The sequence below is a fragment of the Anabrus simplex genome, chromosome 1 (genome assembly GCF_040414725.1).
Source record: "Anabrus simplex isolate iqAnaSimp1 chromosome 1, ASM4041472v1, whole genome shotgun sequence".
NCBI classification, from domain to species: Eukaryota; Metazoa; Arthropoda; class Insecta; order Orthoptera; family Tettigoniidae; genus Anabrus; species Anabrus simplex.
Window position 1 is genome coordinate 1658919382 of NC_090265.1, and position 24751 is coordinate 1658944132.

Genomic DNA, 24751 nt, shown 5'->3' on the forward strand with positions numbered 1-24751 from the left:
GTCCTGGAGCGTGAGACTTTCGGTCGGGGGTGATAAATTGGGGAGGAGGACTAATACCTCGCTCAGGCTGCCTCAACTGCTATGCTGAACAGGGACCGTGTTGGGGAGTGGAAAGTTCGGAAGAGATAGGCAGGGAAAAGCCAAAGTAGCGGAGGTGGCCTAAGTTAGGTATAAAAAGTGGAAAACCACTGAAAACGACTTCGACGATGGCTTTAATCGAACCCCCTCTTCTCATTTGACATCCCGAGGCTGAGTGAACCCCGTCCTAGCCCTCGTACCACTTTTCAAATTTCGTGGCAGAGCTGGAAATCGTAATTTTATGTTAACGAATAATTTGAGGTCGATTTCTGATATTTCTTATACAAACTGTATTTAGCATGGAACATTTCTATATTTTTCGGGTTTAATACATCCATTTTACCCCATATATTTTTCTCGTTTCAAGGTACATGTCCATTCTTCCTGTCAATATACTCATTAGTATAAGTTTGGATTAGTTTTTGAGGGGTCCATGTTCAACGAACAGGACCACCGCTTTACCGAACTCTGAGTCTAGTCGGCGCAAAGGACAGGAAATGGCACAGTGGGACAGGCGGGGGTGGCAGCTAATCACACTAACCACTACACCACAGAGGCAGGCATTACTTAAACTTTTTTTTTTATTTTGCTAGTTGCTTTACGTCGCACCGACACAGATAGGTCTTATGGCGACCATGGTACAGAGAAGGGCTAGGAGTGGGAAGGAAGCGGCCGTGGCCTTAATTAAGGTACAGCCCCAGCATTTGCCTTGTGTGAAAATAGGAAACCACGGAAAACCATTTTCAGGGCTGCCGACAGTGGGGTTCAAACCTACTATCTCCCGAATACTGGATACTGGCCGCACTTAAGCGACTGCAGCTATCGAACTCGGTATTACTTAAACTACAAATTGGAGGGAGTCTCTCAAAATCAAGCTGACATATCTTGAATAAAATTATTAGGGAGTCGAATATGTATAAAAATATTCACAGATCTTCTTTCCATGCGCACCAAACTACATTCCGGTTATTAATTTTTAAATTTACGTCCCAAGTCACGAAAGCAAGGCCCATAACATCGTCTTTATACTGCTCTTCATCTCGCTCAAACCTGACTGTTAGGTCGATAATGACTCCTTTGTTTGATTTCCTATCGATGACTATAGTGTCCGCTCGCGTTATTGAACCGTCAGTTGACGTGCAATCCCAATTGTTCTGTATTTCCGAAGAAGTCAGCTTTCCTTGTTATTAGTCTATGGTGCCTGTTGTTTTCTAAGACCTCCCGTTTGCGGTAGAAACCAGGAGAACCGAGAAAGCGGTTGAGCGGAATTCGTCATGTAGCTATCAGCTTGCATTCGGGAGATAGTGGGCTCTAACCCCACTGTCGGCAGCCCTGGAAAGCGTGTAGCTGTGGAAGACTTAAGCAGTTCAGTCTGCAGATCAAAAGGCCTATATATGCTATTGGTGATACACGTTGCTATGATCTACGAATTAGCATAATACCATCCCATTCGATTAGTCCGGTTCGATTCCTGGTTGTATCCGAAATTGAAATCTGGTTGATAGACTTCAAAGTGATGCAGTCAGCTGAATTTAAAACAAATTTAACTAAAAGAGTGGTTCAAAATCCCTATTTCGACCATCATGGATTATTCTTCTATGTGTTTTAAGACTTCAAAAAGAGAAAAAACCCGGGATGGCACTCAGGAAGTAGTGCAGACCACACACACACACACACACACACACACACACACACACACACACACACACACACACACACACACCACGATCTGTGTTCGGTGTCATCTGAGGGTGTTTTTGGCGGACAACTCCGTGTCATTTTCCAGCACGTTAAAATTGCTCGTGGAATATTAGTAGTAGTAGTAGTAGTAGTAGTAGTAGTAGTAGTAGTAGTTTCGTTTCAACCACCTATGGATTGCGATACACAACGTCCATCGTTTTCTCAAAATCTTTACCTCTCTTCCCTCTCACGAGTTCTCCTCTTTTGGCTTTTTCTTTGGCATTTATTATCAATTTACTTCATAAGATATACAGAGCCTCAAGAATGCAAAAATATAACAACGGCAATCTATTGATAATGTAACGAAAAGTCATTTAATCTGACATTTTAATTGTGGTATTTCCGATTTATTCACGTTTTAATTGGAGATCGATGGTGCTCTGAATAAGCTAAGCCATCTAGCATACTTTTAATTCGTTACTTGAGATGGAGAACCTGCTCTTAGTCTTAGTAACAGCGTATTCACTCTGACCATAATTGGCTTGTTGCGTTTTCTTTTTTCCTTCCATCTTTCTTCTTCTCTACTACGTCTAAGTACCGAGGAGATCCAAACTCCACAAAAACGTCCATTAAATTTAAAAAAGAGAGAGGCAACGACGTATAAGAGCCACTTTCAGTGGGCGTGGTCTTTGCTAGGGGAGGGGCGAGTTACCATGACAACCGCCTCCACATTACCTGCGTCTCCTGGAACCATCAGTCAATGAACAGCTCAAATCCCACCCACTGCTGTTTTTTCTAGCGCTATCAGTGTTTCCTGTCGCATCCTCATTACAGCATACAACGTCGAGTTAACTGAAAGAATAAAACATTACCGTAATTTCACCCTTGATTGTCCATATCTTCGTACAGGATTTAATGTTCTCGCCCTGGTTAAATATTGAAAGGGAAGTTATGTTTCTCGATTAGTGGCACAGTTTAGGTCTCCTGATCCCTATATCGTGTGCTCTAAACCAGCAAAATTACTCGAATTCGTGAAAGGGAGTAGAAAGTCTTTAGACCATCATGTCGTATTTTTAGACAGACATACGATTTATTTTAACCAGCAAAGTTAGGGACACGCGCCCCTATCCTCCATTTAACCAGAAAATGTGTTGTTTGAGTCATCAGTCCAAAGACTGGTTTGATGCAACCCTCCATGCCACCCTATTCTGTGCTAACCTTTTCAAATACTTAACTGCTGCATCCTACATCTGCTCTAATCTGCTTGTCATATTCATACCATGGTCTACCCCTACCGCTCTTACCCCTACACTTCCGTCAAAAATCAACTGTATAAGTCCCGAGTGTTTTAAGATGTGTCCTATCATTCCATTCCTTATTCAACCAGGGAATACATGAGTAATATTAAATAAAATTAAAAACTGAAACAAATCACTAAGCTATAATGCTATCTCACTGTAGGTTATATAAAATATCTAATATACTACGCAATATAAAAGAAATGGACAAATTTATTGCCTAGGTACAATAATACCTACGAAAAATTAAAATACAGAAAACAATAGTAATAATAATAATAATAATAATAATAATAATAATAATAATAATAATAATAATAATAATAATAATAATCCAGATAACGCTACTATTATTCACAACTTAATGTTGAATAAAAGACTTTTCGGTAGGTAACCATTTTAGTCTACATCTGAGGGCGATAACTATTTCAAAACAGGGGTCGGAATAAGTTTTACTGAAACTGAGAACCACAGCTAAATAATACTACTGTTCTTTTGCACATTTTTAAGAACAGTAGTGTTGATATAATTATAACAAGAAGTAGAATAAGAATATTTCAGATTATACATTTGTTGCTTAGCCCACAAAATTAATTAAAAATCAACCGTAGATCATCCTATACTGTTTCGATTTCTTATCCATCTGGTAGACTAAACCTTGGCTCTGACCCACACGCAGCATAAATCTCGTAAAAAATCCCTTCTCACGATAGCTAAGGCCGCAGAATAATAATAATAATAATAATAATAATAATAATAATAATAATAATAATAATAATAATAATAATAATAATAATAATAATAATAATAATAATAATAAATATATATTATATAAATTAATATTATTATTTTTTGCTAGTTGCTTTACGTCGCACCGACACAGATAGGTCTTATGGCGACGAATTATTATTATTATTATTATTATTATTATTATTGTTATTATTATTATTATTATTATTATTATTATTATTATTATTATTATTATTATTATTAAATATATTAAGAAGAACTATAGAGAATGATAGAGCAAATCGTAAAAGTTGGGAAGGATTTTGGCATGTTCAAAAGGATAAATATATTTTTTTCTCTTTTTTTGCTAGTGGCTTTACGTCGCACCGACACAGATAGGTCTTATGGCGACGATGGGATAGGAAAGGCCTAGGAGTTGGAAGGAAGCGGCCGTGGCCTTAATTAAGGTACAGCCCCAGCATTTGCCTGGTGTGCAAATGGGAAACCACGGAAAACCATCTTCAGGGCTGCCGATAGTGGGATTCGAACCTACTATCTCCCGGATGCAAGCCCACAGCCGCGCGCCTTCTACGCGCACGGCCAAAAGGGATAAATATACAAAATTAATAAGACTGAATAAGGACGAAAAGACAACGAATTTTAATATTGAGGGTTGAAGACTAGAACAGGTGCATTTAGTCAAATACCTTAGAAGCACGTTCACCAGAAACAGAAGTTGTATGAAGAGGCTTAGAGAAAGGGTAGCCTATGGCAAGGAAGTATTTACAAAGGTAAAGTGGCTGTTAACTACAAGGATCAATCTAACGCAATGGAAATGCTTTGCCAAATGTTTGATGAATATTGTTGTTTAACGGGGGCATTAACCAGATATCAATCAGAAATGCTAATATTTACCGAAAATTTATAAAATTAAGTTACTAATTAATCTAACAAAAAACTGTGCCATAAATTATGCAATCAATTGCCTTCAAAATGCTGTGCGTAGTGTGTCTTATATCACATGTTGCTAATAACCATTATTAATTTGTTGTAAATATTCTATCACCTCACCAAAACAATGTATCTTTTAAAGCCTACGAGCAAACCCAGTGCCTTGGATCTCTGTGTTTATTATTTTGTCAGTTTCCTTAACAACCATAATCTATTAGGTTTCGAATTATCTCAATGTTTCCATAATTAATACCTCCTTTGAATTGATGTTTTCGTCAAATTCTAGCACCGAAAATATTTTGGAGAAAATTTAAACATGTTGACATCCTAAACAGGATTCCAATTGTTTTTGCAAGTACGTAAAGTACATTCAGGCAAAAATAGTAGAACAAATGGTTACAAGGAAAAGGTACATCGTATTTGAGAAAAACTAATTTATGAGAAAATGTATAAAGCAATTGACCTGCACAAGAAGTTCACTAACTCAGTCGATGCACTGAAGTGTTCAATGTGTAAATTCAAATGTTCAAAAACAATATGAAATAATCAATATTATCGTCTGACATTTTACACAGGGGTTCATTAGACACTTCGAAATAAAATTACGTGTAATGCAGAAAGAAAAATTCTCCCGATTTTCCCGATTAATGCCTCTTAAAGGGAGCTAACATCTAGGCCATCGACCTCCAGATGTTTCGTCTGCAGTATGGTTTTACATGGATCTTAAACGTGGACTATCCGAAAGAAAGAAAGAAAGAAAGAAAGAAAGAAAGAAAGAAAGAAACAAACAAACAAACAAACAAACAAACAAACAAACAAATAAAGAAGGAAATACACTGCTTAGAAATGTTTAAAATATGGTTGTGGAGAAGGATGCGAATCAAGTGGACCGATAAGGTGAGCAACATCGAAGCACTGAGAAGAGTGATGGGAGAACGAACCATCATCAAAGCAATAAAGCAAAGCAAAGCACATTGGATCAGATATAGTCTACGGAAAGATTGCCTAACAATTTAAAAAGATAATGGAAGAAAAGTCTTTAGGAAGAAAAGGAAGAGGAAGAAAAACTTGGTATATTGACTGATCTGAATATGGAAAGAAAGTACGAAGAGATTAAAAGGGTTACTGAAGATCGGAAACGCTGGAGGGAAGAGTGCAATTTGAACCTATCTATAGAGAGAATCACAAGTGTTGATGATGACATCGTACATTATTATTATTATTATTATTATTATTATTATTATTATTATTATTATTATTATTATTATTATTATTATTATTATTATTATTATTATTATTATTATTATTATTATTATTATTATTATTATTATTATTATTATTATTATTATTATTATTATATAATATAATCACCATCATTATAACAATAATACGTGTCCGACTCCTTGGCTGATCGGTCACTGTTGAGGCCTTCGATTCAGATGCGTCGAGGTTTCGATTTCCGATGGGATCGGGAATTTTAATCGCTTCTGATTAAATCTTCTGGATCGGCGACGGACTATTTTTTTGTTTATCCCTAACTATCCTCTTCATATTCACACAACACGCCACACTACCAACCACCACAGAAATACGCAATATTGATTATATCACTTCACACAGAGTTGGCGTTAGGAAGGGCATCAAGCCGTAAACAGGGCCAGATCCACATGTGAGACACAGTTACCACCCACGACCCCACATGTACGGGAAAAGCAGTAAAAGAAAAGTTAAACTCGTACCTGGAATCGAATCCGGGCCTGCAAGGACGGCAGATAATAACACTAACCCTGACCCTGACATGGTAATAATAATAATAATAATAATAATAATAATAATAATAATAATAATAATAATAATAATAATATAATGGTAAAATACACTGGGAGGTTCCATGGATCAAGCGGCAGCGCACCGTCCTCTCACCCCTGGGTTTCATGGTTCAGATCCCGGTTAATCCATGTGAGATTTGTGTTGGACAAAGCGGGGCCGGGGCAGGTTTTCCTCCGGGTATTCCATATTTCCCTGTCTTCTTTCATCCTAGCCACTTCTTTCTTTCTTTCTTTCTTTCTTTCTTTCTTTCTTTCTTTCTTTCTTTCTTTTATAATCCGTTTACCGTCCGGGGTTGTTTTCTCCCTCGGCTGAGTGGACCCCCTTCCAGCCCTCGTACCACTTTTCAAATTTCGTTGCAGAGCCGGGAATCGAACCCGGGTCTTGGGGGAGGGGGGTGGCAGCCAATCACACTAACCACTATACCACAGAGGCGGACTATACCAGCGACACTCTCCAGTATCATTTTATTTCATCTTTCAGTCATTAATCATTGTCTGAGATGAGTACAACAAACTTCGCATCCGGCACAATTCTTATCCTCGTCGCTAGATGGGGGCTTCAATTATTCCATATCTGACCAGTTTAATCACTGGAAACAGGCTGAGGTAAGACACGCTGTTAAAAGAGAGTGATGTTTATTCAATTTGCCTTGACAGTCCATAATTATATATCGATTCCTGTGCGTTTCTTTGCCTGTTCTAACATTTGGACTGGCAAGATTTCTTATTTTTTATCATTTAATTGCCTATACATTTTACTGTCAGTTCCTCGTTGCCAACTTGTAGACTGTAACGAAGGGTAACGCTTAACAAGAGCAATTATTAATAATGAGATTTTCTCTCTCTCTCTCTCTCTGTGATTTTTTCCCAGAGAATGTCAAATATACCTCCCCTCCCTTCATTATTTCGAATACACACCCACTCTCCCCCTTCAGTCGATCAGTATTGGAGTCACAACTCACCAACGAAACGCTCTCCTGTTTAACAATCAGTGAAAAGCAATTTTGTGGAAAATATTTCGCTGGATTTTTAAATTGTGAAAATCTATTTATCGGATGAATGGTCAGCGTAGCGCCATTTGGCTCAAAGAAACCTGCTTTCGTTTTTAGGCTGGTACAGATCCTGGGTACCTCTCTGGCTCATGGACATTTTGTACACTTCATTAACCAGAAACAAACCACATCACCAACCAGCACAGAAAAGTAATCATGAACAAATCCTTCCATATATAGTTTGTGCCAGGAAGGGCACACAGTCGTAAAACTAGGCTTAAACCACAAGTAGTGCAGATCCCAAGAAATATGGTAAAGGTCAGGAAAGAATATATCTATACTTCGAAGAGCACAATCCTCCAAATAGAGCAACTTACATTTTCTGGAAAACCAGTTAAATATATAGATAATTTACGACAAAAAACATACACTTAGAGTTTTCTGAAGTTGAAGTTTCATAAGATCGACTAACATGAAGCATGAAGAGAACATAATAATTAAGTAATTTGTCTACTAACATTTCTTTATCTCTCTAGGCTAAATGTTTAAAGTTGACCTACCGAGCGAGATGGCTTTGCAGTTAGTGGTGCGCAGCTGTGCGCTTGCATTCAGGAGATAGTGGGTTAGAACCCCACTGTCGGAAGGCTTGAAGATGGTTGTCCATGGTTTCCTAATTTCACACCAGGCAAATGCTGCGGCTGAACCTTAATTAAGGCCACGGCCACTTCCTTCGAATTCCTAGCCCTTTCCTATCGCATCTTCGCTATAATACCTATCTGTGTCTGTGCGACGTAAAGCAACTTGTAAAAAAATAGTTGACGTATGTCAGGTTTTGTGTTTAGGTTATGTCTATAACTTGTAAACAGTTTAATGTGTTTCAAGTAAGTTTATCAAAACTCTAGGTGTGTTTGTGCTGATTCAAGAGAACTCTTGAACACTGACTAACCGAGGACGTCGGTGTATTAATTCTAGATATATTGTGGTAATAGAATATTTTGACTAATCCATAATTATCTCGTACCTTAGCCAGAAATGTATATAAATGGCGGTACAGTCAGGGTTGGTGTCAATTGATTGTGAGCGACATGAAACGAGTCCAATCAACTGTGTATCAATACAATTCGACGGATCAATAATTGTAGATTATTGCGTGTGCGTGCATGTGTGTGTGTAGTGTATGATTAATGAAAATAGGCCTATACAAGTAGACAGTGATAGTAGTAATTTGATTTTACTACGTCATTGTATTACATTAAAGTATTACGCTGTCTCATTTCATCTTTGATCTTCAGCATTTAGCAATATAACCCTTTTATAATTATTGTACTGGCTGCAACAGAACTGTTTCGTATTAACATGTTAAAATTGATCTGTTACTGTCTTCGTTCTTACTATCCGGAACGTCTCAGTTTTAACAGATTTTTCTTTTAAGTTGTGCACCGGAGAATAGAACTCAGGTTCTCAGATCCTCAGACCAAACTTAAATTCGTGGCATAGATAGAAATCGTACGTGGGAAGCTTCTATGACATGTATGTTCAACCCTGCACACCAACTTGATAAACAACCCGCAAAGCTAGCGAACACCACGTAGTTCGGAACGAACTGGTAGATGGAAGCTGATTCATACACTTACACAAGGTTGTAGTTTGAATATACTTTAGACTACAGTAAACAAGTAATAAATTACAAGATTTTACGTTCAAGGCACATTTCTTTTACATGTGTAATTATCTGTCTTTTCCTTTTATTTTCTTTAGCGTGGGGTATGTATTTTAATGACGGCCCCGTGGTGTAGGGGTAGCGTGCCTGCCTCTCACCCGGAGGCCTCGGGTTCGATTACCGGCCAGGTCAGGGAATTTTACCTGGACCTGAGGACTGGTTCTAGGTCCACTCAGCCTACGTGAACAGAATTGAGGAGCTATCTGACGGTGAGATAGTGGCCCCGGTCTACAAAGCCAAGAATAATGGCCCAGAGGATTCGTCGTGCTGACCACAAGACACCTCGTAATCTGCAGGCCTTCGGGCTGGTCAGTGGTCGCTTGGTAGGCCAAGGCCCTTCAAGAGCTGTAGTGCCGTGGGGTTTGGTTTGGATTTGGTATATATTTTAATGTCGGGAGTGTCCATGGACATGTTCGGTTCGCCAGTTCTGTAGCTTCTTTCCCCGGTAGTCCCCATGCGGGATGAGCTACATGTACCGCTATGTGAGGGTGTTTTCTGTTTTTTTTAATATCAAGGTTTCATTTCCCCTCTATGAAAAGGAGGGGCGGGCCACCTGAAAGGTAACGCCCTCTCTCTGGCCAGGAGATTTAGGTGCATTGCAGAAGAAGTGAAGGATGAGCAAGATAGGAAGGAATGCGTTTTATCTAATATTGGGAGCTGGAAAAATTTCATACATTTTATTGTGGTAAAGAAAAAGGTATATTGTAAGGATGAATGAATATTACTATGTATACTTGCATACGTATTAACTTTTTTGTGTGTGTTTTCTGTGGGTGTACGGATATTTGCATGAGCTAGGAATGGGAAGGAACTGTCTTTAGAACGGTACCATCCGGGCATTTGCCTGGAGTTGAAACAGCATACCACGGAAAACTGTTTCGAGGATGGCAGATGGAGGATTCGAACCAACCTCTCTCTCGAGTACACAGCTAGCAACCATAACTGACCGTGGCGCAGTGTCCGAGCTAACCTAATACGTTCGGTTATTTCACGATACGAAGGAGTGACGGACGAATGTAAGTGGAACTGCTTCAGTGTCATCTCTTGAACTACTTGTTATTTGTGAACCATTAAATGCCATGCATGTTCTATCACAGACATGTCAAAGTCACGAGCTGATTGACCGTTCTGAGAGCATGAGAAACAACTGTTCCGAGCGCTAGCCCAGGACGTTATCAGACAGCGCAAGCCTGGAGGGGTGTACATTACACGTACATAACTACGTTACTCTATACAGTACAAGTATACGGCCTATTCTTTCGTATACAGGCCTGCATAATTAAATACGTTCAACATGGCATTATCATACAATGCGTGAATCATCGTGTACCAGGAGTAAGAAAAGCAAAATCATCTCCTTACAGGCCATGAAGGCCCTTGGAATGGTGGAAGGTAAAATCATCCACTATCCGTAACCTAGGCACTTGGTGGGGTAAAGTGGTCAGCTCTACGCCCGGCCTCCTTTGCTCTCAGAAATTAACCTCGTATTCATTTTTGGTGTAGGCTGAGTGAACCTCAGGGCCATGTGCACCTCCGGAATTGGAAATCTCGTTTTTTAAATTCTACAACTTCCTAACAAGGAATCGAACCCACGTCCTTCCGGGTGAACCGAGCACACCTTTACCTCCACGGCCAGGCAGCCTCTGTACCAGGAATAAAAATAATAATTATTTATTGTATAAATTTAAAGGCTTCCATATGCAATGGAATACAAAATAAAAGGCATTTATTTTAGGGTCATAACTCTCCTATGAAGACTTCTTTCTTTCTTTCTTTCTTTCTTTCTTTCTTTCTTTGTTTCTTTCTTAATCCATTTTACCTCCAAGGATGGTTTTTCCCTCGGACTCCGGGAGGGGTCCGGCCTCAACCGCCTCAAGTGCAGTGTTCTGGAGCGTGAGACTTTGGGTCGGGGGATACAACTGGGGAGAAGGACCAGTACCTCGCACAGGTGTCCTCAACTGCCATGCTGAACAGGGGCCTTGTGGGGAGATGGGAAGGTCGGAGGGATAGACAAGGAAGAGAGAAGAAGCGGCCGTGGCCTTAATTTAAGTACATCCCGGCATTTCCCTGCAGGAGAAGTGAGAAACCACGGAAAACCACTTCGAGGATGTCTGAGGTGGGAATCGAACCCCCTTCTTCTCAGTTGACCTCCCGAAGCTAAGTGGACCCCGTTCCAGCCCTCGAACCACTTTTCAAATTTCGTGGTAGAGCCGGGAATCGAACCCGGGGCTCTGGGGGGTGGCAGCTAATCACAGTAACCACTACACCAGAGAGTTGGACCCTCTGTGAACAGTTATGGCGCAAATAGCAATCCCTATTTGCTAACACGGCGAGAGTACGCAGTTGGTCTGCCACTGATAAGCAGTCTTGGAGGGGCGTGCCAATCCAACTGACGAGCCCAAATGGCACGCCTGGGCGAAACTCTGCATATGACCTAACCACCCAAAAGCTGGTTCTTTTCCCGTGATTTATAGATCGGCGGCCGTGAAAGCCATTTTTGAAAACTTAGCATGATATTTTTGTTGTATTTTCCTAGGCTAAAGATGACTTTCAAAGTTGAAACTCGAGTACCTGAAGTGGAATAATTCTTGGTAAAAACTACATCGAAAACCCACCATTATGAGAGAATACCACAACATTCAGTATATGCTACAAAATGAATTAGGCTATGATAAAAGTAGCATCTTTTCAAGCAACCGTTTTGGTACAAAAGTAGGCAAATACCAACACACAGCAAATAATTACCGTACTGTGACAATCATTACATCACTGCCTACGTATCTGTAACTTATGTTTCAACAATTACTTGTAGACCAAAACGGGTAACTGGAGCCCGTCTCGTTAGGCGTGCGCAGCACTAAGTCAGTAACGTGGGAAAGTACAAGTCGGGCATTGCGTTTACGGCGGTTAAGGATTGATACCCGTGTTCTACGAGAACCCCTTGAATATGACTGAGGTCAGTATTAAACATCCAGATGATTAGCGTGTATCTTCATGTATATATTTCCTGAGTTAGCTGAACTTGGGAAAATGTTCCCTGATAAACCTAGGTAGGAAGAGATTGCGTGATTCTGGTAATAACCAAGCAGCAATAACTCTGAACACGAGTTAAAGCAATCACTTCCAACTGTAATACCGACCGATTTGTCATCGGTCTCATCTGGCCATAAAAGGGAACATTCGACTTAATTAACGGCTGCAGTAAAGACGAGCAAAACGTTCATATCATATCTCGTGTCTGAGTGATCGATCCTCGTCCAGGTTTAACTTAATTTGTGGAACTCCGCTAATACGTATCTCCGATATGTCTGGTGAGAGTGCAGCACAGATTGGAATATTTCACTAGTTCCCCGTTAGATATTTTAACCTTGTGTGTTAAGACCGACTGCAGAGCGTAGTTTGTTTTGTATTCTTTCACCTGCTGTTAAAATTGCTAAATGAATCCTGGCGTAGTCGGCTGGTATTTAAAATGCATGAATGTGGCATCGCTAAGTACGGCTCCATGGCTAAATGGTTAGCATGCTGGCCGCAGGGATCCCGGGTTCGATTCCCGCAAGGTCACTAAAGAAGATTTTTCAGTACTCGATATCAGCACAACACCAACACTTTAAATGAACAGATACACTCCAAGTCACACACGCTATATCACTACATTATACAAAATGGCTTAGCTATGTACAATGATTTTAACAGATATAGGAGACAAAGTGTTCCACCTCCATATTTCATTACTGAGAATGATTGCTCGGCAGGCAGTTGAAAGCTCAGCAACTTTGCATCCGGGAGATAGTAGGTTCGAATCCCACTATCGGCAGCCCTGAAGATGGTTTTCCGTGGTTTTCCATTTTCACACCAGGAAAATGCTGGGGCTGTACCTTAATTAAGGCCACGGTCGCTTCCTTCCACTCCTAGGCCTTTCCTATCCCATCGTCGCCATAAGACCTATCTGTGTCGGTGCGACGTAAAGCAACTAACAAAAGAAAAAAAAGCTCAGCAACTAGGTAATTCGTTTGTCGTTACAGATATACTGTAGTGAAAGTTGGTTAAATTTCATGAGCTAAATATTGATTACGAAAGAGAACAAATAATGGAAAAGGTAAACTGTAAGTTATTACAAACTGTTTATTCAAAATTTCCCACTTTTGTTAGTTAAATATTATTAGTTTCAGTTATATTCAACAGAAATAGATCGCAGTTGTAAAAGGTCACCTGGCCGCATACCGTTCCTGTCTAGATGTTGCTGATGCTGTTGCTGCTGCTCCTGCTGCTGATGATGATCATGATGATGGTGATGATTATAATATAATTGTTTCCTTTTTTCGATTTTTCCTAATTATCTGTGACCTGGAAATCATTCTCAGTTTTACGGCCAGCTACCCTTCCTAACACCAACCAACCTTATATTGGAGGGACCTGACCCGCAGCAACCCATTGCGTCTTTCGGTGTATTTTTTTTAAATATTTGCCTTACGTCGCATTGACATATTTATCACTTATGCGACGATGGGATAGGAAAGGGATAGGAGTGGGAAGGAAGTGGTGTGATCTTAATTAAGGTACCTTTTTTGTTAGTTGCTTTACGTCGCACCGACACAGATAGGTCTTATGGCGACGATGCGAGAGGAATGGCCTAGGAATGGGAAGGAAGCGGCCGTGGCCTTAATTACGGTACAGCCTGGTGTGAAAATGGGAAACTACGGAAAACCATATTCAGGGCTGCCGACGGTAGAGTTCTAACCTATTATCTCCCGGATGCGAGCTCAAAGCTGCGCGCTCCTAACCGCACGGCCAACTCGCCCGGTTAATTAAGGTACATCACCAGAAACTGCCTGGTGTAAAAATAGGAAACCGCGAGAAACCGAAAACCATCTTCACAGCTACCGACAGTGTGGTTCTAAATCACTATCTCCCGAATTCAAGCTTCGATGGTGCTTTGTAGTGTTCCTTCTTTCCTTCTTTAACACTTGGCTTCACGTCGCACTGGCACAGATAGATTTTATGGTGACGATGCAATAGGAAAGGGTTAGGATTGGGAAGGAAGAGGCTGTGATCTTAATTATTAAGGTACAACCCCAGCGTTTACCTGGTATAAAAATGTGAAACCACGAAAAACCATCTCCAGGGCTGCCAACAGGTTCGAACCCACTGTCCCCCGAACCCAAGCTTCTGTGGTGGTTTGTAGTGCGATATATTGTTGCAAATTAAGATATGTGTGGTGAGACGAACACAAAAATTAAGCCCCTGAGCTATCGGTATTAAATGGACGCCACACAGAACGGCCACACTTTTATAGTATGGAATGACGTGTCGACTCAACGACTGTGCCGATCTCGTCCATCGCCATGCTGGGTGCAGTGTGTTTTGTTCCATTTAATCAAGTAGAATGGGGTGTCGTGTCGACAATCGCTTCGACCGTCGACGCGAGATGAACCGTTCAGTCTTTTTCCAGTCTAACAACTACACAGACCCGCCACACACCAAACTCTACACAGACCCGCCACACACCAAACTCGCTCGGTAAAACACCATTCAGCCTTGATCGTTGAAATGGTCGTAACATACTCCTTTTTTTTCTGTATAATCTGTATACGTAACATCTTGTTGTGAATAAAACATTGATCGTTTTATTGAACTAATTTTATCGATAACCCAGTTAGTGCACGCACGCACGCACATCCACACCCACCCACCCACCCACCCACCCACACACACACACACACACAGTTCTAATCGACAATTAATGACACTTCTTTAATTACTGGATGTTTAAAAAAGTTTCTTGTCCTCACAGTAGGTCTTCGGCTGGCTGTCTTTACCTGGAACGGCGATTCTCCGAGAAATTTTGATAGACGGCTTTCAACTTTCACTTCGCTGTACAGCCACCGTACTTACTTTACATAGCAGTTCCATGTAGTCAGGTTCGAACGCATGAGAACTGTACGTTTGGCTCGACTGTGGACAAGGCCGTTAACTTGCACAATCAACTCACGTGACCGCTCCACATACTAAGCTCTAATCTCACGGCTCAAAACTGACTACTCAACAACAACAACAACTAGCCATCGCTCGAGACGAGCCAGCTTTTACATACCTGGCTATGAAGTTCTAGTATCTTTGGTCTGCGGCCAGAATACGAGTGTTTTAGTTTCGCCTTCTAGAAAATTCACAGAAACACCGCACGGATTCGCAATTGAATCCAAGGTCGTCACCTGCCCACCGGCTGACCGGTAGCTCACCACCGTGATTTACTCACTCCTTACCGGAAATACCGGATGGGGCTTCTAGAGGGCTGACACTCGCACTACCTTGTAACAGTTGATGATGATGATGATGATGATGATGATTATTATTATTATTATTATTATTATTATTATTATTATTATTATTATTATTATTATTGCTGTTTAAAGGGGCCTAACATCGAAGTTCATTGCCCCCAGTGTAATAGTTTAAATAGCATGCATTCATTGAACACAGTACGAACTAATACCTGGAAACCTAATTTAAAGAAAACATATTCGAAATGAAGGTTATATTAAAAAACTTTTAAGTACAGTAGACTTATTATTTTGTACAATACTTTCCCTTCCCTGACATTACAATATGTGCCTGTTTATTGTTCTTATTGTTAAGATAAATAAGCTCAGCGAGTATTGTGTGCTATTAAATAGAAAATCTAGTTTTCAAGGAAAACTTTTAATGAGGTTATTCTCGAGTTAGAATACAAGCTTCGGAACTGCTGCCTCTGGCACATTGCTGTTTAATTCAAGGATAAGTAGTAAATGGAATATTACAAATTAGTGTGCGCTACGAAGTCAGTGAGAATGAATATTATTTGAAATGAAGCGACAAATGTAATATGCTCTGACAGAGAATAATATTGGTTTTGAAAGACAGTAAGTATGTACGTTTTCTATATACGAATTTAATTTTAATTCGTTATCAAAATAGGCTTCAGGCCATGATGCTTTAGGGAGTATATCGTGGTTAAATATACGGTCAGATAAAGGACTTATATATTCCTTAATGTAAATTCGCAAAATAGAAAGACGCGGTCGCGACGATTCCACGTAGGATGAGCTCGTTGCTAGAATGCAATGGGAAGAGGCAAGCGTATTTGGCAGCCTTCTGTTTCTGACAGTGTAGGAGGCTTTGACGCGGGGAAAAGGGAATTTCCGACTTTGACCGTGCATATTATGCAGTGCACATTGCCAGTCAGGATAAAGTCCTAAAATAATATGAGCTTTTGATGATAATCACAGGGGAGAGGTTATGTGTACTTTGTATCTGTTACCATTGTAAATATAAATCCTAGCCAGTCGGGATGGAACCGACTCTATTGTGGTTTACAATAATTAACCACGCCTTACACCATGCTGTCTATGAGTAGAAGACTCCCCGTCAACATCGCCAACATTGGATTCCAAGGTATCATATCAAGTCTTAAAAGAATTCCCAATATTATCGTATGTCTTAGAGAGAAGCACTTTTAGTATTAAAAAAAGGTTTTTTTACCGTCAGGGTGATGAAAATAAGCAGGTGGCGTTCAGTCAGCGAAACCATGCGAGGTACTAGGACGAGATGGTAAGTCTATGAATTAGTATAAGGTACGGGAATTCCCTTGCACGAAATTCACAAGACTCGACAGTTAGGGTCTGCACGGGTTCAACTCGATTCTTCGGGATGCTTCGATGGTGTCATTGAAGGCAAGGGACAGAGGCTACTATTTACATCGCCGTGGACATCATGTCCATCATCAATCGCCTGACAGCGCTAAGGAAAGTAATAAAAGAAAATAGCACATTATGTATTTTATTAAGAGTATAACGTTCAGTGCCGGGAGTGTCCGAGGACATTTTCACCTCTCCTGACGTCAATGGGAGACCGTGTCTCGTTCTGAGAGGATGATGCTAATGAGGTAGCGGGAGGTTAAACCCGCGTCGGAACATTGTCTACTCCTGCCGATTAACACCAAAGCCATTTTTTTTGCTATTTTGTTTTACGTCGCACCGACACAGATATGTCTTATGGCGACGATGGGAGAGGAAAGGCCTAGAAAGTGAAAGGAAGCGGCCGTGGCCTTAATTAAGGTACAGCCCCGGCATTTGCATGGTGTGAAAATGGGAAACCATGGAAAACCATCTTCAGGGCTGCCGACAGTGGGGCTCGAACCCACTATCTCCCGATTACTGGATACTGGCCGCACTTAAGCGACTGCAGTTATCGAGCTCGGTACCAAAGCCAAGGGGTCTGCTCAAGACTTAACATATCTCTCCGACTGTCGGATCACAATGGACAACTTCATATGCCCTCTTTCCACATGAACACTGTGGAGAGGTCTGGCACGCAATCTAGTGATTAGAGATTGTATACCATCACTCTCTTACCCCGCCGACCAACATTTTGACGATTATTTTTCTTCACCAACGGGACTCAGACCGGCTAACCACGATCATGGCTGCCATATGGGCTAATAGTACGCTGGGAACTCAAAGATGATATGATCAACATTATGATATGTTTTGCCAGTATCGGGCCAATCTAAAAATACTGTGATCGAGCGAGTTGGCAGTGCTATTAGTATTGTGTGGCTGTGAGCTTGAATTCGGGAGATGGTGGGTTTGAATCCCACTCTCAGCAACTCAATGCAGGGACTGTAAGTTAATTAAAGCCATAGCCAATACCTTCCCAGTCCTAGCACTTTTCCCTCCTTGGGTCACCGAAAACCTTCAATGATTTACTACAACTTTAGTTTAGTTTAGTAGTTTAGTAATGTTTTATTTTACCTGGCAAGATTAAGGCCTTCATGCCTTCTCTTCCATCTAACCAGGACCATTAGCAACAAAAATCTATAAATTATAGTAACCCCATAATTATCGCATAGGATGCCATCCCTACTCCTCATAGACATATTTCCCGTCCTAAGTCCAAAACTGAGAATTTTGGTCATTGAGGTGGTCGTGGTGGTGATTACTGCAAATAATAATGCATTGGTTTTGCATCCTACTAACTACTATCTGCGTCCGACGGGAAGTCTCGGCAGCTTGTAGGCACGGCACGGGTAACAGACACAACACTCTTAGCTACAAACATAAGTGGCGATAGGCAATGAATCAATGCATACTCATTACCAAACTTTTCATTACGAAGTACTAGTAGTGAATGTGTAACTAAGGCACAATTGCCCTACCACTTTGAAACTTCTCAACAGCACCTCAATTCGTAACCGTCTCTGCCGACGGAACAGATGTTTATTGTCAGGCGCTGAGACTTGATATCGGCGCATGCGCGGCAGCCGTCCTTACCCCTCGCACCTCTTAACTCGCATTAACGAGGCTTCTCGTCCGTCGACGATAGAACTTTTACGGCTCTCGGAGCCGCCGGGGTGCTGGAATTTTGTCCTGAAGCAGTTATTTAACGTACCAAAAAATGCACCATCTTGAGGCTAACCTTCAAATACCACCGGACTAAGCTGGGATTGAAAAAGTCACCTTGAGGCGTCAATAATGCAGCAGAGAAGGAAGAAAGAACATGAGTAAACAAAAAGTTATTAATTTCCGTTTGGGAAAATCAAATCTATATAAATAAAATTGTTTCTGTTTGTCTGTTTGTCTGTCTGTTTGTCTGTTCCACCATCACGTCGAAACGGCTGGATAGATCTCAACCAAACTTCATATTTAGAGTATACTGACCCCGGGGAAGGTTTCGATATGCATATCATTTTAAAATCTTTGAAAAGACGGGGGTTTTATAGGAAAAACGGTTTTCCTCCATTTTCTCTTATACTATTATAGGCAAAATATCGAATTTGTCGTATAAGGACGAGACAAAGCTCAATTTAATGCTCTTGACGCAAAGAACAAAACTCGGTAAGCCCTACGGGCCCGAAAACCATGTTTTAAGGCCCTAAAACCAACCGTTACGGAGATATTGGCACCACACTACCCCTGCTCTAGGAATCGGATAAAGAAATGAACTGCCGTAACCATGGCAACGTCAGCTGCAGGATTCTAGAGCAGTGAGATTATGCATGTACGTTTGGGCATGGCTGTCAACCAAAATAGGTACAAATAAGACTTAATATCTGGGAAAAAAATATACTGTTGTGTAAGGCACTCATAGGACTCCTTTGGGCGGGGATGGAAAGGGGGTGAAGAACGAGTGTAAAAATCTTACTATATATAGAAATGGAAGTGTGTGTGTAAATGACACATCTCCAACTAAACCACTGGAGCAATTTCAACCAAACTTGGTACACGAATCACTTACTATCGGGAGACGATCACTGTGGGGGGTAAGCCATCCCTAGCGCCCTTAAGGGAAAGGGTCAGGGGGGTGGTAGTTACAATAATAATCGAGAATAGTGTCGAATTCATAGTTTTCGGGGTCGCTGAGTTGAAAAGTGATACTCTAGAATTTTTTTAAAATCCAGCCCCCTTTTAGGTTGGGAGCAAAGGGTGGGGGGGTGGGGTGAGATATAGAAATAATTAAAAACAGTTTCGAATCCATAGATTTCAGGGTCTCTGAGATGAATAGTATTACTCCGGATTTTTTGCAAATCCAAGTGGGGAGCGAAGGGGGTGAGATATAAAATTAATCGAAAAACTACATATAAAAATATTATCTTCTTCTTCTTACTATATATAAAAATTGATGTATGTGTGTGCGTGGGTGTGTGGGTGTGGGTGTGTATATGACACATCTCCTCCTAAACCACTGGAGCAATTTCACCAAACGTGGTACACTTATCAATTAGTATCAGGAGACAAACCGCGTGAGGGTAAGACACCCCTAGCACCCTTTTGGCAGGGGGCGAGGGGAGTGGTATAAAAATAATCTTATAAATAAAGTTGTTCGTTTCTGTTTGTCTGTTTGTTTGTTTGTTTGTTTGTTTGTTTGTTTGTTTGTTTGTTTGTTTGTTTGTTTGTTTGTTTGTTTGTTTGTTTGTTTGGCTTAAGTGCGGCCAATATCCAGTATTCGGGAGATAGTAGGTTCGAACCCCACTGTCGGCAGCTCTGAAAATGGTTTTCCGTGGTTTCCCATTTTCACACCAGGCAAATGCTGGGGCTGTACCTTAATTAAGGCCACGCCCGATTCCTTCCAACTCCTATCCCTTCCCTGTCCCATCGTCGCCATAAGACCTATCTGTGTCGGTGCGACGTAAAGCAACTAGCAAAATAAAAAGAATAAAAATGTTTGTTTGTTCCACCATCACGTCGAAAGGGCTGGATAGATCTCAACCAAACTTCATATTTAGAGTATACTCACCCCGGGGAAGGTTTCGATATGCATATCATTTTAAAATCTTTGAAAAGACGGGGGTCTATAGGAAAACCACAACGGTCTTCCTCCATTTTCTCTTATACTATTGATTTTCTGCAAACTCTGTGGACCGTATGTGAAAGGTCTCTTCATCACAAACAACTTTCGTTGTGTTCATAATTTACCTTACTCTTCAAATGACGGAGAAATTTACTATTTTCTGCCGATACCATGCTCGGCATTGAGGGACCGACAGAGCGATAACGAATATATGGGTTACCATGGCAACGTCTCTGACTGCTTGCCAGCAGGGAAGTAACGTATTGTCATTTTCCTCATCATTCCTTTAAATTCGTGGTTGTTCCTTGGGTAGAAAGCAAGAGAGTCGTCAATCGGCCATTCTGCGGGATATTGGCGGAATATCATTGGAGGTTATAACCGTCCTCGAATAGCATAAGTAATAACACAAATATTCATCTTCTTATCTGATTACCTAAGAATCCCTGCGCCTAAATTTCTCTCCGATTACCGCTTTCTTATATCCATAACTCACTCCGGCATAATTTATTGAGGAGCATTTGATTTTCCAATACATTCACTTGGTATTTATATATTTGTCGTCATCCGGATGTCCTCTGTTATAATCTATTTTCTATTAATTTCAACTTACTAAACTGTATTACTTTCTTCCTTAATTACCACGTATGTATGCGAGTGCTAATCCCGAATGCTGTACACTCTTTCCTTTGAGGAAATATTCTAAGCTATGCAAATGTATAACTTCTGGCCCAGGAAAATTCCGAAATATGGATGCAATTTTAACGGCGGTGCAGACCTTCGTTTCGGGGTAATTGGTGGCTAATCAGTAAGTCGTATCAAAAGTCACAAAGCAAATTGCGTTTCATTTTGGAGAGATCTACAACTTTTGTCCTGTGACTTTTCGTCGTATTTCTATCCCTAATACATTAAACACAAGTTGATTTTGTACTTTTACACGTATATGTTATCATTTGGCACACTTAAGGGAAAGGTAGAATCATGACATTCGGCACGCACATTGACATGACCATTGGCAATGTTATAGCCAAATTTTATGATTCTAGCTGTCACATGAGAATCAAAAATATAAAGTAGCATTCAAAAACTGTACAAGATTTCACCCCATTCAATGACTCTAACTCAATCTAACCCATAAATAAAGGAGATACGAGAAGATGTCATAGGACCAACCATGTAGAGCACTGAAAGGGGCGTCTGATGGTGAAGTCCGTTTGTAGATACGTCGTACAGTTGCAAAGCAGTAACTATCGAAATAAAGGTCTACACTTCTAGAGTATGTCTGTACATTGACAATTTTGGCGAAATTTCCGTACAGTTATCCGTTTCAGGTGTAATAATGACCATCTGCATATATTCTGTTTTGGTGTCTGTCTGTTTGTTTGTTTGTCTGTTTGTCTAAAACTTGGAAACTACTGGATATATTTCCACCAAACTTGATATTTAGAATCCATCTGTCCTTTGGTAGGTTTTAGGGCAAGTATTGTTTCTGAATCCCTGAATTGACTGGGGGATTATACGAAACCGAAACCGTCATTTTGCAACCAAACTTAATGTAAATTTCGCTGCCGTAATGGAAATTCATTTCTAGGCCTTTTTCCTCATGTGCATCATTTCAATACGAGGATTAATAAGGGAGATATCATTAACGGACCGTTTTCCGGTACAAGTCCCACCGGACTTAACTCAAGAGCGGGTGCGTGTAAAGCGTATGTTTTACAACTTGAAAACTACTGAAGATATTTGAGTCAAACTTTATATTAACATCCACCTGTCCAACGGTAGGCGTTAATCGTCAATAACATTTCATGTTCCCGGAATGGACTGGCGGTTTATAGGGAACCGAAATGGTGATTTTACTCTTCCAGAATATATACAGTACAAGACCAACCTGACTGGAAATCGACCAAACATGATGGAATTCCATCTCTAAAACTTTTTTTCATGTGCATTTTTTCGACAGGAGGATTAATAAGGGAGATATCATAAACGGTCCGTTTTTCCGGTTAAGTCCAGCGAATATAGCCCAAAAGGTGTTGTACGTGGAGCAGGTTCCTTATTTATCTATGTAAATAAAATCGTAACTACTGTGTGCCTGTACATAGACTATTTTGTCGAAATTTTCGAACAGCTACACGCTTAAGGGGTAATAATGATCATCTGCATATTTTTTGGTTTAGTATCTTGAAAGTTCTACTTTTTACACTTCTCACTGAAAACCCAGATAGCGGCATAATCTGCCAGTCGAGAAAGAAAACTGAAATTTGGCAAAATTTTACGACTTAGCCTGTAACGGGCGGAAAACTTCCAAGAGCTTTAAATTTTTCCCTTTCTATCCCGAAGAATATCGAAATATGGAGGCAATTTTAATGATGGTGCAGACCTTCGGGAAGTATCATCACATAACGGATGGCACAATCCCCGTTCAATTTGGAGTGATCTACAACCTTGGTCGTACGACTTTTTGTCGTATTTATATCCATTTTACGTTTGACTTTTCTCTATTTCTCGATCTTAAGTAAAGTAGTACTTTTCACATACATAATTCATACCTTCCATCACTTAGAGGAAAGATAGAATCATCATACTCTACACGAAAATTGGTCCACCCAGTAGCCATATGTGAGCCAAATGCTATGTATGTAGCTGTCACTTAATTATCCGAAAAGCAATGCAATGTGAGATAATCTTACACAAATTTTACCCAAGTTTCTAACTCAATCTGACCCATGAATAGATGAGATATCATATGACCAGCAATTTAGGCCGCTAAATCCGGCGTCTTATGGTACAATCTTTTCTCGATATGATGTACCGTTTAGAAGCAGTTAATCTGTAAATGAAGGTCTGCAATATTGTAAACAAGCACATACTTTCGTATGTCGAACTATATATATTCACTGATGTCGATTTTGTAGCGATCGAGAAAGGGTGTGTCTGCTATTGTAATCAGTACTCCGCACACCGACTATGACTGGCAGTAGGAATGGAGTCCTTCTCCAATTCCTGTGTAACTGGCATTAATGAGGCAGGCCTACCATTGTAATGAATAATTCACTTCTCGATTTGACTTTTAGAAGGCAAGGGAGCATGCAGCATACAGTCTTTGGCTGTAGGCAAGCGTTCCCGCAGTTATAAACAGATGTACCCATCTAAAATGTGACTGGCATTAGGCATACTGGCCTGCTATTTTGATGGAAACTCATCAACTTGGTGTGACTGGCAGGAAGCTGGCTGGCAGTTGGAAAAGGGGCCTATCATTATAATGATAACTGCACAACTCAATTTTGACTGGTTGTAGGGAAGTTTCCTGCCATTATAATAAAAACTCTTCAATTTGTAATATGTCTGGAGGTAGGAAAGGGGGCCTGCAATTGTAACGGAAACTCCCCAAATAGATTGTGACCGCGCAGTAGGCAATGGGGCCTGCAATTATAATGTAAACTTCCCAACTCGATTGTGAATCGCAGTAGGGAAGTGAGCCTGTCGTTATCATCACAAATCCGTAACAAGCACTTTACACTGGAAACAACGTATGGGGACCTCTGCATATTGTTTCTCGGATAACGCTAAGAGACATGCTATTTTAAAACAATCTTATTTACTGCATGTACAGTATTTACTTCAATATTCGTATACAATGCAGAATACCGTAGCGAAGCACGGGTACATTTGCTAGTTATCTATCTATATAAATAAAATTGTTTCTGTTTGTCTGTTTGTCTGTCTGTTTGTCTGTTCTACCATCACGTCGAAACGGCTGGATAGATCTCAACCAAACTTCATATTTAGAGTATACTGACCCCGGGGAAGGTTTCGATATGCATATCATTTTAAAATCTTTGAAAAGACGGGGGTTTTATAGGAAAAACGGTTTTCCTCCATTTTCTCTTATACTATTATAGGCAAAATATCGAATTTGTCGTATAAGGACGAGACAAAGCTCAATTTAATCCTCTTCACGCAAAGAACAAAACTCAGTAAGCCCTACGGGCCCGAAAACCATGTTTTAAGGCCCTAAAACCAACCGTTACGGAGATATTGGCACCACACTACCCCTGCTCTAGGAATCGGATAAAGAAATGAACTGCCGTAACCATGGCAACGTCAGCTCCAGGATTCTAGAGTAGTGAGATTATGCATGTACGTTTGGGC